General features: G+C 41.9%; 1 pseudogene; it reads left to right on the forward strand.

Annotated features, from left to right (window-relative positions):
- The first annotated feature begins 470 nt into the window (after positions 1 to 470).
- The window catches only part of LOC104302148 (arylsulfatase D-like), a 38865-nt pseudogene continuing 21748 nt past the window's right edge, over positions 471 to 17587 (forward strand).

Below are 17587 nucleotides of genomic sequence, written 5' to 3' on the forward strand. Positions count from 1 at the left end.
ATTAGGTTTTAAGATTATTGATCAACAATACCTGGAGAAACAGATAGCTTCAAACACTCTGACCAGGGGGTTTTCATGTTGTTCGGCAATTGTAAGTATCTGTATAATATTGTAAATAGTGTATATTTTGTAGATATTCATTGCCTTCCATTGTAGAGTGTAGATTTTCCTTGTAAATACAGCTTCATTTTCTTCTAACTGACTTGGTCTGGCAAAGTTAATGCTGGGGGAGAAATTTCAACCCACCAGAGCAGTAGAGATGGAAGAAGTGGAACCAGTAAAATTCTGTCCTCCTCTGAAGTTCCCGCTGTTTTATGTTTCATATTTCAGATCTGTCCTCATCACTATCCAGATCTTGAAAGTCACATATGTAAAAAGTTATTTTGTTTATTTTGTTGTGTTTCAGAAGGTAGCTCCTAATGGTACTGACTTCATGTGTATTCTGGAACACATCTGGCCTTAGTGCAGCTATGGACTCTAAACCAAATGTACTTGTTTCTGGCTGATGATCTTGGAATCAGAGATATAAGTTGTTATAAGAACAATAAGGTAAAAAAATCTCTCAGTACAATGTACTTAATGCTATAGAACACCTACACTGGGTAATTAAGCCTAGTTATAAAACCAGAAATATTGTTAATCTCTTGATCTGAGGCTCCAGTAATTGTATATTTAAAGACTTGTATGTATGTACATAGGATTGGTCCTAGATTAACAGTATGCAGTGAAAGAAAAAAATAACAAAGTAAACCAGACCATATATTTGTTTTGTTTTAAGTTCTTTCTGGAAATTCCTCCCATACCTTTTCTCTCCTTCTCATGCATGAACTTCTTAATTCCTTATCATTAATAGTTAATCCTTGCTTTATCCACCCAATGCTTTTTCAGAATCCCTCATCCATTTGTTTGCTGTCTCCAAATGACACCAGTCCAGATTTACATGGATGGACCCACATAATTTATTATATGTATATGTGCTTCAAAACTAGTGATTATTTGCCTTCAAAACTAAAAAGGCAAAGTAGAACTGAATGGTCATTGGAACCACATCTTATAAGATTCAGCTCAAGTTCCACCAAGTGGAAGACAAACATTTTGTTGGCACGTTCCAGATGCATCTTCCTTGAATGGTGTCAGTGGAGTTGTACAGAGAAATGGGAATGTGCCTGTGGAAGCCTATCCTCTACTGGTGGTGAAGACATTGAGGAGACCTCTTTCAATCTTCATTGTGTTGCAGTCCATTATTCTGGGAGAGCTAGCCTCCAATACAAATGCACCTGTGTAAAGACACCACTGTATTTTGAAGTAAATGGTGCATGTTAAAAATACAGAACAGAAAGTCTTGGTTTCAAGAGCTTCAGACACACTGTAAGGTTCTCTGGCTCAACGAACTTTGAAATTCAGGGTCTAAATGTGCTGGCAAAAGTGATTTATTGGAAGCACTAGAATAGAAAATTAACAGCCTTTCTTAGATAATTCTTTCCATTTCAAATTTATTTTCAAAGAGTACCAATAATGTCTAGGTTTCTTTTATGTATTGCCAAGCACACACTATGGCTATGTCCCAAGAATGGATTCTCCAGTGGCTACAACCCACTTCACTCACAGTATCAAACTTGTTACTATAGCAGTCCTGGAGTATGTAAAGAAGAGATTTTCCTCTTGAAAAACTGTGCAGCAGCTTAGTTGTTCTAGGCAATTTATTGAAATAAATTTCAGATTACCTTGCTTTTCTTAAACTTGAAATATTTTTTGAGACCCCCAAACATTGATTGCTTGGCAAGAGCAAAACTTACTCAGCACATTGTTGCAGCTCCACTTTGCACTCCGAACATAGCAGCTTTCCTCACTGGCAGATACCCCATCAGGTCAGGTTAGGCCTGTTTTAAATCATAAATTTCTGTGAGTAGTGCTGAGGAACTAAAATAGCTAATAAATATTGGAACAGGAGAATTCAGCTCTTTCTTCAACCTGAAATAAAAAATATGCTGCTAGAGGCCCAAACATTCTTTAAATAACCTCTGAATGGGAACCACCACCTTATCAGCTGACAGAGTTTTATCCTGATTGTGTAGAATGTGGAGACTTTTATGTTGAAAAGAGATAGATAGGGAGAAGTGCCAAATGCAGTGATATGTATCACTTCCATACAGCAATGCAGCCTCGGGAAAACTGATGGAATTCCCCTTGATAGTAATGGTCAGAACAAAGGGTATCCTAAGAGAAATTTCCAACAGTGCAGAAAGTTACAAAACTCTGCTGAAAATGGAGTGTTGGATTCATTCCCCACTACCTAAGGCACCTTTAGGAGGGCTTTGTACATACCCATCTCTCATCAGGCATTATAGGAAAGTTAGATGCCTATTTTGAGAGCTAAGTGCATCATTACTGTCTATGTTGAGTGTACTGTCTCTCCTAATATGATATAGCATCCCTCTGATGCAGGAAAATACAACTGTTATCTCTCATTTTAGGTGAAAAGCAGCGGGACTAAATTATCACAGTTACTCAGAAAGGCAGAAAATAAAGCCTACTTTATACTGTCACCATTGATTTATTCTCAATTTGATGGTAAAACTGGTGCCAAGCAGTGTTTGTTTTGAAATAAAACTCTTGACTGCCTGAGGTACTTGACACACTACTGACACACTACTGACAATGCAATGTGACCACTCACAAGATATTTTTTGCTTTATGCCTTATGAAGAACTTTGCTGGTTTCAGGTTGAGCTGCTGATGTGGAGGTTGACAGAAGCAGCTCAGCCTCCACTAGCAGAAAGCAAAAGTCCTGCAGGAATGACCAGAGCTGTTTTTGTGAGGGATGCCATCCAGCAATGGGTACTGGGCACTGCAGTGCAACACAGGGTCAGGAGGGCTCCCTGCTAATGAAATGGTTGCCAGGCTGCTGCAGCAACAAGGCTACAACAGTGGACTGATATCTAAGGGGAAATATTTTAGCATGAGCTTGAAGAATTAGCACTCTATTAGGACTGTATTTGCCCCACGTAGTCTGTTACTTACAGATACAAATCTGAAAAGTCAAAGGGGGAAAACCCCTCTTATTTCAAGGAGACTTAAAATACTACAGTCCACAGAATTCAAATATTTTGGTAATGCCTGTACAGGGCACCTGAAACAGGAAGAGTTAAAAACTGTCTCATGATTATAATGGGTAAGCAGTTATTTTATTTGGCCCAAGGTTTTTTTTTAAGATTGGCCCACTGTGAGAGTTTTATTAATGTAGAGATTGCTCCAAATGATACAACATCTTGTAAGTATTTCATCTGCTTTTAGGAGGCAAGAGACAGAAGAAAAAGAACAGCAACAAAAACTATAGGGAAAGAAAAGAACAAAGTTTGTACCCACAGAGAAGATGAAAAAGCACAAATGTCTCACAGATGAGGCTGTCCCAGAGAAGCATGATGAGGTGTCTGTTTCCTTACCTGAAGCCCAATTGCAAAGGTGTCAGTGAAACACTGCCCCAGGGCACCTTCCTCTCTTTGACTTTGAGCAGACCTCAACAGTTCAAAAATTCATTATATTTTTGCCAAATATATCTAAAATCAGATGGCAACATTTCTCTTTTCCTCTTCCATCCGCTTTTATTACTGTCAAGTGACAGGCACTCCACAATAGATCCTTTCACATAAATGAGTAGGTAAGGTAAGCACTGTATACAGGGGATTTGGGCCAGCTGTGCCAAGTGTATTGACATATCCATGTGCTGGAAATAGAAGTGGTTGCATTAAATCATGAGCTAATGAATTGTAGTCTTCCTGGCTGAGTCTGTAATTACTTGGAAATCACATAACAAGGCCAACTTCAGGGTCCTTTGATCCAGTGCATTTTCTAAGCAGACAGCTTCTGCCTGCTTGCTCTATTCTAGGCAGGGATAGAGTGAAAGGTTGGTTTACAGCCTTTTTACATGGAGTAGGGAGATGCTTGTGGAATCATCTTCCCAAGCCTGGTGATAAATATGGTTGTTAACATGGGACAAAATTTTACTGGATCTTCCAGTTATCTTAAGTTTCAAGTTATAAGTTGTGATTGAAACTTCAGAAGGGAATGTATTAAAGGAGATAATGAGTAAGAGTATCTGAATTCCCTGATCATCAATGAAATGTAATGAAATTCTATCCTTATGTGACTCTTATTCCCTCAATAGCTGATCATCTTGAAAATGTGTTTATCCCATGATCATCTGGGGATTGTTCCACAGTTGTGTGTCTCTAACCAGGCTTTCTAAGGACAGTGAGAGATTTCACTGGTTTACAATGAAATTGCAGAGAATTTAGGGCTGGAATTAATTGTTTATTATAAGAGTTTATTGTAAGCATGCTGGTAGAATACTAATGAAATTCTGGGTTGATGTGAGTAAATGGAAACATATTTTAGTTTGGTTTTGTCATCATCCCACCCCTAAGGAATACCACTGCAAACATTTTACTTGCTCAGACAGTTTAGTTTATTAGATATCTTCTTTTAATCTGATAGTATTTTTTTTCAGTCATGGCATACAAACAATTTCACAAATTTCTTGGTTTGTCATTTCAGTATTTATGTTCTTCACTGCTAGCACTTCACTCTAAAAACTTGTCAAAGGAAGAAGGAATTATATGAATGCTAATGTTTGTTTTTAGTACTCAGGCTTGCAAGAATCTAGGTGGAAAGTGGCAGTAGAAAGCTACAATGACTCAAAAGTTAAGTTTGCTGGCAGAGAATTTACTTTCATGCAGCAGTGAGTAAATAGCAGCTTCCTGTGCTTGGGTACAGTGAAAAAACAGAGTAAGAGGAGGAAGTACTGCAAGGCTCAAAATGCTGAGATAAAAATCATATCCTTTCTGCTTCATTCTTACAAAGGTCTTTTTATGAAAAGAAAAAACCAAAGGTGTTGGTTTAAAGCTTAGTTTTGTTGAAGATCATAAGTAATCACAGCTGTTACTTCTGTACTGGGTCAGTAATGTAGTGGTGAGGAATAAGGTGCTAGCAGAGTGCTTCATCTGCTTTGAGATACCATTTTGTTATTAAGTAAAATTCTAAAGATGGGAAGTTGTTGGGTTGAGGTTTGTTGGCTTTTTATTTCAGTTGGCTGATTTTTTTAAGTTGTGCCAGCAGCAGCATGGACACCTCTCCAGTAGTGATCACATGTAAACAGCTTAGAAAGGCTAACAGTTTTCTTCAGTCATAATTTGGGCCAAAGACAGATGAAAATTGATAGTTATGTCTTTGGCAACTTTTTAAGATACAATTTCCCCAAGGCATGATGAAATTTGTGAGACATGGTTTTTTTTTCAAGAAATAACTTTGCACTCAAAACATTGCAAGCTGTTAAATAATCATACAAAACAAGTAATGTAGTATAGGTATGAGTGAAATAGCCCAATTTGAAAACTTATAAAAAACAACTGCAAGGAAGTCAATAAATAAAACCTGCTTCCAATTGTGATTATCTCTGACATGTATTATACACATATGGTAGTTTAAGCTGCTTCATCTCTCTAACTCACTGATTCCTGTTTTCTCTAGAACACTGTTTCAAATTCAGCATTTGCTGTATTCAGCCAACTTGAAGAACTCAAATGTCAACAAATTAATAGACGAGAGTTCCTCTAAGAAGTGTGAGTGTTGGGGGTGGGGGTAATAGTAAACTTTCAGTTGTTGGGGGTTAAGAAAGGGCAGTTAATATCTTCTGTACAGGCAGGCCTAGCATTTCTGAAAATGCCATGAATATGAAAAGACATCATGGCAGGAAAAAAAAAGGAAAAAAGAAAAAAAAAAAAAAAAGAAAAAAGAAAGAGGAGGACAAGTCCTGTATCTGGCCAGAAGGCTGTAGAGTGGGAGAAACAAATCCTGGGGCTCTGAGTGCTGTGCTATTATTCAGAGCACCTCTTCAAATCTGTACAGAATTAACTGGATGGGGTATCTACCAAAGGCAGTAGCCATGTTGTGGCAGTAATTCAAGAATAAGGACTTTGGACTGTGCCTGGAATTCATGTTAAACTGTGCCAGTTTGCTAGTGGTTGCTGGCAGGTATCCCAGGAGGGTTTTGAGCTGGAGACTGGGGGGAGGGGGAGTAAGAGGGAAAGGAGCAAGTCCCAGCATGCTTCCTCCCACGCTCGACTCAGAGGATCAGGACTGCTCAGCACACCAAGGAGCAAGAGGGATATCAGAGCAAGAAGAATATTTGAGACAAGGGTTTGTTTGCCACATTGTTAAAAGGGGTTGGCCTTTTTTAATTAGTCTTAATCATTTATTGTGGCATACTGGCTTACAGATGGAATTACTATCTGATGGTTCTCACATTTCTGTAAGTAACTGCTGATTCCTAGAGGTTGATGTTAGATTTATGGATTAAGTTGATTTTTCACTTAACAGCTAAGGAATCTGGACAAGCCCTAGGGCACAGTACTGAGTTCATGGCAGTACTATCAATGTCAATGACAGCTCTGCTTTCAGAAAGAATCAGCCCTTAATGGAGAAACACAAATATGCATATTTAAACTGCTGTGAGTATTTTTTTTTTTTTTTTTAACAAGTTAGATATTTCTGGTCATCTTTTTTAGCAAGATTAGGGTTCCTAAAATGGTTTCCAGTAAATCAGGAAGCACTAACTTTAGTCATGCCACTGCTAGTGCTATTAAGATTCAAATATCTTTTAATACCATCACTGCAACTCCCATGTTCAAAAATTCAGAGCTTTCCCAAGGGGCTGTACAAAGTCCCCGTCTAAATACCAATGTGCCTGCTGTGACCAGCTGGCTGTGCCACAAGAGCCTGTGGGGCAAAAGTAGAAGGCAGCAGAGTTGTATCAGTTCAGAAAGATTATCAAAGCCCACAGGAAATCAGGATTTGTCAGATGTCCAGATCTGTCTGGTCCCTTTGCTCCACTAAGCTCACCAGGGCTGTGATGATCCTCAGCTACTCAGCACACGCTGAAAACGTTTTTGTTGGAGTGGTTTTGGTTTAATTATGTACACCAAGTCCTTTAAACACAATTCTGCCTAGCAGTTGCTGGGAAGGCAGAATTCTGCCTCTGATCTTAAAGCACCCTAAAGTTGTTCTCATTATAGATTAGGACCAAAGCCTTTGTTGGGTTTTCCTTCTTGCATGTTAATGCCTTTGTAAACTTGCCTGATTGTAACCTCAGCTCTTTGGGGTCATAGTTCACCAATGCTTTGGAGAAAATACTGCCTCAGAATTTTTGGCTTATCCTTTGAAATGAAGAGGACAGGATTATACTCTGCTCTGGCCCATTTAGTATTCCTCAGACATCCAAGGAAACAGTAATGCTGTTTTGTACCAAAAAGAGAGAAAAAAGTTCTCTAAGAAAATGCTGTATGTTTCCACTGGAGAACATGTTGATTTTGAAAAAGAAAACAAGACACGCACAATAAAAACCCCAAAAACCCACCCAGAAAAACAAGCAATAACAACAACAAAACATTGCACAAGTTTTTCTTTAATCAAGATGGAACTTTTTAGTTCTCTGTGTTTAGAAGTGACTTCTGTTTACAAACATGCCTCTAGTTGTTATTGAAAGTAAATATTCTTAGTAGCTTCAATCTGTTCCTTAATGGAGCTAACAACATCTTTGTTCTTGTGCTTGTTTGGAATGGAAAGAATCATGGAAAAGCAGAAATTTTGCATGTGTGGGATATTTCAAATTTGCATCTCTTTTCACAGCAAAGGAATGAATGTCATCTCTAGTTTATTTCAGTGTACAACATGAAGTCATGTATGCCAGTCCTTGATGGAGCCAGTTTGCCATGTACTTCTTCATGACTGTTTGCATGATTCAAGTGCAACATTTTATGCAGACCTGTGGCCATTCACAAGGAGTGCATTTCCCAAGCCATTCTTTGTCTAATGCAACTAGATGTGCTCTCTATTTCAGCAAGCACAGGAAATTGCTTCAACTAATAAGATTTGCCCTGTCAGACAAAATAGATTTAGAAACTTAAAGATTACATCTGGGTTTCTAAGTCCAAGTTGTTTTCATAGAGTTGGCAGGTAGAAAACCTTGCCTGATCAATTTATAAATAGCATTAAGTTTTTAAATCCTTTACAGAAATAATGATATTTATGTTTCTGGAGATAGCTTTTAGTAACACTTAGATAGAAACACGTCCTTGTATATACTGGATGGCTTCCAAACCCAAGAACATTACAGTCCCTTCCCTAAGAATTTCACTCCAAATGTTAGTTCCCAGAACAGCTTCCCTTTGAGACATTTTTTTGTAGTTTCTAAGCACACAATAAGGATTAGATTTTTTTTTTCCCCCTAGACCTTAAAGATAACTTGAGGTTAAATTAAAAGTGAGATACTAGTTTTACTTATCATTACCTTGTTTATAAATTGGTGAAAAGCTTCCTTTCAGTGGACACCAACACTTCTGTGTGTGTATTGAGCAACTGGCACCTTTAATACTTATTGAAAGACTTGGCCATTTAACTTTCTTTCCACTCATGAAGATATGCGCAGCTGGGAACAGTTTAGATCTTGTGATACTACACACTGTGCTCTCTGACCTCACCTGTCCTCAGAAGTGCTCTTTCTGCTTTTCAATGTCAGTTCTCTGTCAGGGCTCTGCAAGTGCAGGAATGTAGGGACTGCATAATCAAGACCTAGTAGTTCAGTCCTCCTCTGTTGTAGCCAGCCGCAAGCAATGGCAATATTAGTGTGGTAATGCAGGGAAATTCGTGAACAACTTCACAGACAAGATCACCAGGGCAACTGGGCTCTGAGTTCCTTTTTTTCCTTTTTCATCAGAATTTATGTGACCAGCTGTTGAGGAATGGCTTGTAAAGACATGGTTCTATGGAATTATGGTTTGAACAAGAGCATGTAGGCCGGACTCCATCTTGTTATTTACTGCTCACAGTAAGCTAGTGTGTTGATGCAGCCAGGCCACCGTGGCCTTGTAGCTGTGCTTGCAGCTGCCTGCAAAGGATAACAGGATACCAAAGCAAGGTCACTACGCCCTTACAGGCGATAACAAGTAAAGAAGAATGTAAAACAGAATTCTTGTGATTATCTCATCAGGATGGGAAAGCAGGATGTTTAACCGCAGAAGGTGGGATCGGCAGCTAGGCTACTGTATATAAGAAGTGTCTGATGCTCAATAAAGTTGGATTTCGTGGATCATATTGATTGTTTCTGACCCCTTCTTGCGACAAGTGGCGCCTGGAACAGGGACCCCACAGAGAGGGTCATAGACTCACAGAGAAGTCTGAAGGTTCCTTGAGGGTTCGACCCCACAGAGAGGGTCATAGACTCACAGAGAAGTCTGAAGGTTCCTCGAGGGTTAAGTGTACGGTCGTGAGCGCGGAGGCAAGAAGTACCGGCCCGGGATAGCAGTACCGGAGGCTGTTCGTTGACCCGCAGAGAGGCAGCGAGACGACAGCCTGAGAGCCGAAGACGTTGTAACCTGGAACTGCTGGGGAACTGTGCGCACAGGTACTAATGCATGATGGATAGGCAGGCAACGTATGATTTACTTAAGTGCTTTTTAGAAAAGCGGGGCTCTAAGTTAGATGTTAAAAAGGAATTGATGCTGTTGTTAGAGCATGCAGAAAGTTTGGGATATTTTAAGGATCCTAACGATGTTTTTGAGAGGACAGAATGGAAAAAATTTGGCCAGGATTTATGGTTAGCAGCAATTGATGATGATAAGTCAGCTAAAAAATACAGTAAGTCTTGGAAAGTAGTTATGACTATATTGGATCAACATCGGGCGGAACAGAAAGCATCTAACTTCTGAGTGTCGTGACTGCTTAACTGTTGCATGGATGTTAAGAGATCAGAATTACTAGGATGAGCAAAAACACGTTATTTTGTGTAATTTTATATTGGGCAAAGCAATGAAGCTCTTTTTGCTCTTGCTGTTTTCTTGCAGATTTCTGTCTGTGAAGCTAGAGCCTGGCCAGATCTACCTTTACAGATTAAAGAAATCTTGCTGCCATTAAGCAGTTGATGATTTTTGACCATCCTAGAGAAAATAAAAATGCAACATACCCCAAAAGCAGATTGTAAAAGATAGTGCTAAGGATTGCATTTGTGTCTTAATCTCTGTGTGCAATGTGTTCAGGCATAATCATTCTTCTCTGTCAATAAGTGAAATGTAAAGATTGGAACTATTAAGATCTCAGTTCTTCTTTACAATGTCTGTTATCTTTGACCATGGATTATGCCAACGCTGTTAGAACATTCTAAGCACCGTGTCTTGTATGGGTGACATGGGCCAACATGACAGACAGTAACAAATTTTGTTTGAGCTTATAGACAGTGGGTTAGACAATTGATAGAAGAAGTTTTAAGGTTTTTAGGTATCATTGTATTAATTTTGATTATTGATAAGCCTGAATGTATTGTGTAGAGTTATATAAGGCCTTATTTGTATTAAAGAAAACGGGGGAATTGTTGAGGAATGGCTTGTAAAGACATGGTTCTATGGAATTATGGTTTGAACAAGAGCATGTAGGCCGGACTCCATCTTGTTATTTACTGCTCACAGTAAGCTAGTGTGTTGATGCAGCCAGGCCACCGTGGCCTTGTAGCTGTGCTTGCAGCTGCCTGCAAAGGATAACAGGATACCAAAGCAAGGTCACTACGCCCTTACAGGCGATAACAAGTAAAGAAGAATGTAAAACAGAATTCTTGTGATTATCTCATCAGGATGGGAAAGCAGGATGTTTAACCGCAGAAGGTGGGATCGGCAGCTAGGCTACTGTATATAAGAAGTGTCTGATGCTCAATAAAGTTGGATTTCGTGGATCATATTGATCGTTTCCGACCCCTTCTTGCGACAACCAGCTATATACTTTTTTCATGCAAGGGGAAACCATGAAGTTTACCCAGCAAAACAATCTGTTGTCTTTCCTGGCTTTTAAGTGTTATGCTTAAGATAATGTAAACAGATCTTTCCCACCCCAGCCCCCCGAAACTCATTGAGAATCTAAGAGCATCTAGTGCAGGTTTAGATCTATTGGTATTTCAAGACATTTTACCATAGGTTTATAGCACATGAAAGATTAGGAGTATAGTATATCTACTATGCATGTGTCAGATTGCAGTATCTGTTAATGAACTAGCAGTCAGTACATGTGTTCTAGCATATGTATTTTGCTTCAGGTGAACATCAGTGAGCAGCCCTTTGCAAACACTCTGAGCAACTAAGACATTTGCTAAGGTGTTCTTAAGGTCTTCTAGGAAAATAACCAAGGTTAAGTCTGTTGCTGCAGCCTTGCTTTTGCAGATGGTCCCATGAGTGAAAGAGCACTTTCCAGATGCTGTGTGTAGCACCAGGAGCAGTGAGTGCAATAGTCAAGCTATTGCATTCATATCCAGTGTACCTCTACATCAGCTACCTCCATACTCCTGTCCTGCTCATTCCAGAAGCCTCAACAGTAATGTCCTACACCCCCGTACAAGGGGTACTTCAGGAGACTTGCATGCATCCAACCACTCTTTCTACTGGAACCATGTTAAGATCAGTGAAATCACAACACAGAAATGCACACACAGAATTTGTGGTGGTTTGAAAGGAAAGGTTCTGCTTTCCCTCCCCCACTGAGAAAGAAACCACGGCTAAAAGTCAGTGGGAGAAATGAGTATATTTTACAAGGCAACAGATTATATGTAACACAACAAATACAGGTATTTTGCAATATATACAGAAATATACAGCAAATGAACTCAACCAGAAACTAGACCCCCCACAGAGGGGGCTTCCCCCTGTGCCCCCTTCACCCCCCTACTTCCCTTCTCCCCCAAAGAGGTAGAAGAAGAGAAAAAAGGGGAGTTAGTACAGCAGACAGAGGCCTATGCATAGGGAGTTAGTTCTTATCTCTTGGCAAGAAGCCCAGAAGCAGATCCAGCCAAAAGGGACAGCGAAGAAAGGAAGACTGAGAGAGAAAGTCCCAGCTCCCCTGGGTCCAATCTCACCTCCCGCAATTCTACCAATGAAATTCGTTTAGATTACCAAAATATTTTATAAACATTTAGCCAGTGTGCCCCTTTCTTAAAGGCACAGCCTCAAACGGTCACAGAATTCTTGTGCGAGTAAAAGGAAAATGCTACTGGTTTTAGAAAATGCAAGGACTTTTCTAAATATTCAGGAGCTCTATCTGCTGACAGTATTTGGCAGCTGTTTACATCTATACTGAGCTGTCATAAACTGTAATAATAGTTTAAAGTCTATTGTAAAGCGTACAAATGCTTTTGTAGTATTACCTCTTTACTTGTCATTTCAGGATCTGCCTAAGCATTTGGCTAATTCTATACTTGTTTCCAAGATCCTCTGTATCAAATCCTTCAAACCCCAATTTTGTACTGATACTGGCTGATGATTCTGGTATTGGAGATGTGGATTGCTATGTCAATGACAGTAAGGTAAGAATGTATTCTACAAAATAAATTATCCCTTCCTGCTGCAACGCTGATGACAGTACTGGAAAAATCATTAATGGTGTAATTCATCTAGATAATTTCTACATTATTTTAACTAAGTGTAAATATTCTACAGTAATCCCTACTGAAATGATAATTATACAGGCATGCTTGAGCAACTTTTTTTCAGTTGTGCTGGGTTGAGGCAGCCCCTCTCCCCACCACGGGCAGCAATAAACACTCAAGACAAACGGATTGCAAAAGTGATGAAAGTTTAAATAGAAAGCAGTGAATGTTTACAGACAAGCAAAAGCACAGTGACAAAGAAAGATCCCGAAACAAACCCAGAGGCATCCCATTCCCACCTGAGGGTACACCCAAGACCCCCAGGGCTCCTTCTTCCCCCTCCAGCTAGTCTTAGCTGGCCAGGTCTGAGACTGCCCATCCCCCTGTGGCCTTGGGCCTAGCCAGGCCCAAAGCCAGCAGACATCTCCCCCAGTTACCGGCTGAAGGAGGAGGAAGAAAAGAGAAAGTGCTAGACCCCGCACTGGATCTTATAGTGGTGCAAAGAATCATGGTAGGAAATACAATTTCCTGTGTCCACCCCTCTGGGCTGGACTTCTGGACACAGGAAGTGAACATACCAGGGGGTACCGAGCTCAAACTGCAACAAGTATATGCAGTCAGAACTTCAGAAATGTGTCCATGCACTGTATTTGTTCAGGCATGTGTATAAACTTTAAATTTTCATAACTCAAGGATTAAAATGTCAAAGATCAAGATTAGGATTTAGTATCAGCTAACAACCCTAGTAGGCTTATTATGAAATGACAGTTTAGTCTATTTGATCTATTTATCCCTGGTGCACTTATCAAGCTGTATATAGATTGGCTGTGTATATTGTTGTGGTTCAGGCCTAGACAGCAGCAGAACTGCACGCACCACCTCACACAACACAAACACACAAAGGTGCCCCCACCTTTGCCCATATAAGCCCTTTCCTTACATAGTAGGCAGAATATGGAGTACACTTGAAATTCCTCTTTTTTTTCTTTATTTTTTTACCCTTTTAGTTATCAATAATAACACATGCATCCATGGAAAGTTCATTTCTAAAGTGTCAAGGTATTTTAAAAAATTCATAGCACAGAGCTTTTCGAGTGTGACCGGTTGAGGCTGTGCCTTTAAGGAAGGGGCACTCTGGCTAAATGTTTATAAATATTCTGTATTCTAAATGAATTTCATTGGTAGGATTATGGGAGGTGAGGTCTTAGACCCAGAGTGGCTGGAACTTTCGTTCAGTTTTCCTTTCTTCGCTCTCGCTTCTGGCTGGACTGCTTCTGGGCTTCTGGCCAACAGATAAGAGATACTGACTCCCTGTATCTAGACCTCTGTCTGCCTTGCTGTTGTAGTTTGAGCTGGGTGCCCCCCTGGTGCATTCACTTCCTGTGTCCAGAAGTCCAGCCCAGAGGGATGGACACAAGAAATTGTGTATTTCCTACCATAATTCTTTGCACCACTATAAGATCCAGTGCGGAGTCTGGCACTTCCTCTTTCCTTCCCTCTCCGAGACTTGGTAACTGGGGGAGAGATCTCCCGGCCATGGGCCTGATTGGGCCCAAGGCCACAGGGGGATGGGCAGTCTCAGGCCTGGCCAGCTGAGACTAGCCCAGCAGAGGGAGGGGGAAGAAGGAGCCCTGGGGGTTTTGCATGCACCCTCAGGTGGGGATGGGATCTTTCTTTGTCACTGCGCTTTGGGTTTTCTGTAACATTCACTGCTTTCTATTTAAACTTTCATCACTTTTGCAATCCGTTTGTCTGAGTCGTTATTTCTGCCTGTGGTGGGGAGGGGATCTGCCCCAACCCATTACATTTTGGCGCACCAACGTGGGGCCAACTGCAGCTCGGATTGCAAAAGATGGAGAGTTTAAATTTAGTTCTGGGCGTCGGTTTGGGTTTGGAAAGTTGGGGCTCAGGTTTTGTGTTACCGGGGCGACTGTGTGAACTCCTGTGGACTGCAGAAGGATAGCTGGTGCGTGGCTGATGGCATGGAAGTCCCTCCTGTTCCTTGGGAACAGCGAGGGGTGGTTCTTTCTGTGACTTTCTGCCCAGGGTAGCTTAAGAGTGCTCGAGTAGCCTAAGAAGGCGAGACCTGCCCTCTCCTCGTTCTCTGCGGAGCGGCAGGGAGCGGAGGAGGGGCAGCGGCAAGCAGAGCGTGGTCGGCCCGTGGCCGCTGCGGGGAGCGGACACCCGCGGCGAGCGGGCAAGCGACTGCTGGAGGTGACTTGGACTCTGCATCGCGGCGACAGAGACGGCGGGGGCCGGGCCGGGCTGCGTTCAGGCGGCGGCGGCAGCTGTAAATCTTTCCCTGGTGTTTTCGGACGTGTTCCGAAAATGGTGCCGAGCACCTGGCTCCGCCTCCCTGCTTCTTCAGTGGGCTGTGGCGCAGCTCCTCCCTCTTCCGGGGGTGGAGGTTGTGCAGCCGGATGCTGTCCTGCCTCGGTACGCGAGCGCCCAGCCGGGGGGTGCGGAGTGCCTCTGACATGCATCCGTGTAGCTTTGGTCCGCGTGAAAGCGGTTGGCTGCGGCACCCTGGATGGATTGAAAAAGGCAGTTGTGGAGCCGGATTGTTCCGACTGGCCTGCCCCAGGGGTGGAGAATTTGCCGCTGAATATGAGAGTAAAGGCTTGGCTGAGAAGTTGTGAGGTATTTCCAGGTGACCAGGATGTCCCAAGGAGTCCACAAGGAATTCACACTGCAGGAGAAGGACTGCGTCGCTGGGAGGTTCCATCACATGAGGAAGAACAACTGGAATGGACTGATGCTTGAGCCTGAATGAGAGACTGTTTGAGTGGACGCCCAGATGAAGATGTGGACTCCGCCGGACATGTCATCAGAAGTTTTCTGATCTGATGATGTGTTTGGGTGCAAGGATTATGGTATGAAATACAGGGGTGGCATGTTGTAGTTTGAGCTGGGTGCCCCCCTGGTGCATTCACTTCCTGTGTCCAGAAGTCCAGCCCAGAGGGATGGACACAAGAAATTGTGTATTTCCTACCATAATTCTTTGCACCACTATAAGATCCAGTGCGGAGTCTGGCACTTCCTCTTTCCTTCCCTCTCCGAGACTTGGTAACTGGGGGAGAGATCTCCCGGCCATGGGCCTGATTGGGCCCAAGGCCACAGGGGGATGGGCAGTCTCAGGCCTGGCCAGCTGAGACTAGCCCAGCAGAGGGAGGGGGAAGAAGGAGCCCTGGGGGTTTTGGATGCACCCTCAGGTGGGGATGGGATCTTTCTTTGTCACTGCGCTTTGGGTTTTCTGTAACATTCACTGCTTTCTATTTAAACTTTCATCACTTTTGCAATCCGTTTGTCTGAGTCGTTATTTCTGCCTGTGGTGGGGAGGGGGTCTGCCCCAACCCATTACACTTGCTAACTACCCTTTTTTCTAACCCTCTTTGGGGAAGAAGGGAGGTAGGGGGCGGTGAAGGGGGCACAGGGGGAAGGCCCCTCTGTTGGGGGTCTGGTTTCTGATTGTGTTTTTTTTGCTGTATATTTCTGTATATATTGTAAAATACCTGTATATATTGTGTTATATATAACCTGCTTCCTATATGTGCTTGTAAATATAGTCTGCTTTCTCCAACTGAGTTTAGCCGTGGTTACTTACTCTGCGAGGGAGAGAGAGCTAGGCCCTCTCTCAACCTACCACATCTAGTTAAGCTGCAGATAGAGAGTTTTGTAAATGTGATGGTGACGGCCTTGACAAAAATAGGAGGAGGGGGGCACCACTGTGGTGGTGAGAGAAAGTTCAGTTCTCACACACACACAGAAACCACAGCTGACTCAGTCGGAGAAGCAACAATGGGAGGGCTATATTTTACAAGCAGGATGAAATGCGGTGAACATACACACAACATACAGTATTTACAATATATACAGAAATATACAGCAAAGAATGTAACACAGAAAACCTTCCCTCTTCCAGAGAGGAGGGTCCCCCCAACTCCCCCTTCTCTCCTTTCCTCCCTTTTTTCCCCAAAAAGGGTTAGAAAGAGAGAAGTAATTATTAAGGAGGAAGTTCTGTTAGTTAAAAGCATGTGCTAAGGAAAGGAAAAAAAAATTAGTTTTTTGTCTTGTTAATTGAAGGTCAGCAGCCAAGCTCAGAGAGAGAAACAGCAGCTGTTCAGACCCAGACTCCCAAACAGAGACTGACTGAGATTCAAACTGAACTAAAACTAAAATTTAAAGTTGCATTCTACCAATCTACCAATGAAATTAGTTTAGAATTATCTTTGTTTTCCTTATTACACCAAAACATTCAGCCAGAGTGTTCCAGTAACTGTCTTTTCTTAAAGGCACAGCCTGAACCGGTCACAACCATGAACTTCTGTATAATATGGTTTTTTTCAGAGATGGGATTTTTATCTTTAGGACCCCAAACACTGATGGCCTGGCAGAAGGAGTGAGACTTACTCAGCACATTGCTGCAGCTGTCTGTACTCCAGAGCAGTTTTCCTGACTGGAAGATACCCATCAGATCAGGTTGGACTGCTCTCTAATGGTTCACTGCAATTTGTCTAGCAATAATTGCTATTAAAAATCCCCTGAAGTAAACCCTTTTAAAGACTAGTTAATCTAAGGATTTGGGGTCTTTGTGAGATGGACAAGAATAAAGATGACTAGAGTAGTGTATTGGGTTGAACTGAGCTGGAGTTAATTCTCCTCACAGCATCTTTCTAGTGCTGTGTTTTTTTGCAGCAGTAGTTGATAACACAGCAGTGTTTTGGCTACTGCTGAATCCAGTATCCAGGCTGTGTCCTTTCAACGTTTCCCTGCCCCAAGAGTACATTGAGGGGTGGGCAAAATCTTGGGAGGGGACACAGCTGAACCAGCTGACTCAGACTGGGCAAAGAGGTATCTCATACCATATGACGTCAGCTCAGATATAAGAATGAAGTGGGGGGATTTGTCCATGGCATTTATCCTCCCAAGGAACCACCAAGCTTAGAGAGCCCTGCTTCCCGAGACCAACCATCATCCTTCTGATGGGAAGAGAGACTAACAGCTCTCTCTCTGCTTTTTTGCTTCCACACAGTCTATTGCTGTTTGCTTATTAGTGTTATTAAAATTGGTCCTATCTTATTACGGGCTTCTGTTATTTTTTTTTCCCTTCTTCCCCTGTTCACTTAAGAGGGG

The sequence above is a fragment of the Dryobates pubescens genome, chromosome 10, assembly GCF_014839835.1.
Source record: "Dryobates pubescens isolate bDryPub1 chromosome 10, bDryPub1.pri, whole genome shotgun sequence".
Taxonomy (NCBI): Eukaryota; Metazoa; Chordata; class Aves; order Piciformes; family Picidae; genus Dryobates; species Dryobates pubescens.